The following is a 1,988-nucleotide window of genomic DNA, read 5'->3' as shown; positions in this document are numbered from 1 at the left end:
AACCATTTTTGGGGACTTAGAAAAAATTCCGAGATGTGTCAGACTTCCAGGAAGGGGGCGCCTCGGGAGGTGTACCTAGGAGGCTTCCAGGGGCCTGGGTACACTTTTCAGAAAGTACCGTTGGGACTTAGAAAAATTTTCAAGATTTTTGGACTTAGAGCGATTTTTGGATTTTTGTGCAAAAATCGAATTTTCCCTTCTCCCACCGCTCTGGGGCGTCAATATGAAGTGGGGACCCGAGGGAGAGTGCCTCCCATGAGGGTAGAATGTGTGACTTTTGGGGGGAAAGTCGAATTATGGAGCAAAAACCATTTTTGGGGACTTAGAAAAAATTCCGAGATGTGTCAGACTTCCAGGAAGGGGGCGCCTCGGGAGGTGTACCTAGGAGGCTTCCAGGGGCCTGGGTACACTTTTCAGAAAGTACCGTTGGGACTTAGAAAAATTTTCAAGATTTTTGGACTTAGAGCGATTTTTGGATTTTTGTGCAAAAATCGAATTTTCCCTTCTCCCACCGCTCTGGGGCGTCAATATGAAGTGGGGACCCGAGGGAGAGTGCCTCCCATGAGGGTAGAATGTGTGACTTTTGGGGGGAAAGTCGAATTATGGAGCAAAAACCATTTTTTGGGACTTAGAAAAATTTCGAGATGTGACAGACTTCCAGGAAGGGGGCGCCTCGGGAGGTGTACCTAGGAGGCTTCCAGGGGCCTGGGTACACTTTTCAGAAAGTACCGTTGGGACTTAGAAAAATTTTCAGGATTTTTGGACTTAGAGCGATTTTTGGATTTTTGTGCAAAAATCAGATTTTCCCTTCTCCCACCGCTCTGGGGCGTCAATATGATGTGGGGACCCGAGGGAGAGTGCCTCCCATGAGGGTAGAATGTGTGGTTTTTTGGGGGAAAGTCGAATTATGGAAGAAATTGAGTTTTGAGGACAAAAAAGTGTTTTGAGGACAAAAAAGTTTCTTGAGGACAAAAAAGTTTCTCGAGGACAAAAAAGTGTTTTGAGGACAAAAAAGTTTCTTGAGGACAAAAAAGTGTTTTGCGAACAAAAAATGGAATTTTGTGATTTTGTGTAAAAATAAGTAAATTCCCCTACTTCCACCACAGGGGGGCTTCAGTATGTTGTAGGGCCCCCAGGGAGGGTCCCCCAACTGGGTTTAAAGTTTGTGGATCCTGGGCAGAAAGTTGAATTTTGGATGAAAAACCGAATTTTGGGACTTAGAAAAATTTCGAGCTGAGCAGTGACAGACTTCCAGGCAGGGGAGCCTCTCTGGAGGTGTACCGAAAACAGTTCCAGGAGCTGAGGTCATTTTCGAACATTTTTTGTTCGCTCAAATTTTTTTTGTTTTTGAGCTCTAAAAAGCTGTTATTATCAATTGGCTCAAAAATTTCAAGTGTCATGAGCTAGTACATGTTGGAGGAATACGTTTTAGGCAAAAAATTGCAAAAAAAAAAATCCAAGTGAAAAAGAACCGGAATGGGGAATTTCTGACTGCTGTAGCAGCCGCACAGTTCCAGGAGGTCGGATACATTTCCGACTTTGTCCCGCTCATTGAAGTACATTGTCCCGCAATGCAAATACATAGTAATGCGCACCTGCGGGAGAATATAGGAGAGAGTGGGCTCTCTCTACCCCGATGTATGGCGGTTGTTCCTATGGTTCTCTGGCTCGGGTAGGCGACTTAGAAGGTGGTCCCTCTTGTCGTGGAAGTTGCAAAATACGGCCGAGACTGAACTTCCACGGCTCCAGGAGGGACTTTTGCTGGTCGTGCGTCCCAAGTGAGAGAGGCGATCCTGGGGTACCTGAGCCTGACCAGACCCTCCCTCGGTGGTCCCTGGTCTTCTGAAGGGTGATGGCATTCAGGGGGGCAAATCTGGAGTCCGTGGCCGAGTTTGGGCTCTAGAAGGCGGACGCCCCTTCTGACCATGTCCCCTCAGAGCCGGCTGGATGGTTCATGGTCCGCGGCTTTGTCTGGCGGTCTGTGCCCA

The sequence above is a fragment of the Dendrobates tinctorius genome, unplaced genomic scaffold (genome assembly GCF_039654945.1).
Source record: "Dendrobates tinctorius isolate UK_male_01 unplaced genomic scaffold, ASM3965494v1 ptg000637l, whole genome shotgun sequence".
In the NCBI taxonomy this organism is placed as follows: Eukaryota; Metazoa; Chordata; class Amphibia; order Anura; family Dendrobatidae; genus Dendrobates; species Dendrobates tinctorius.
This window is presented reverse-complemented; position numbering follows the sequence as displayed.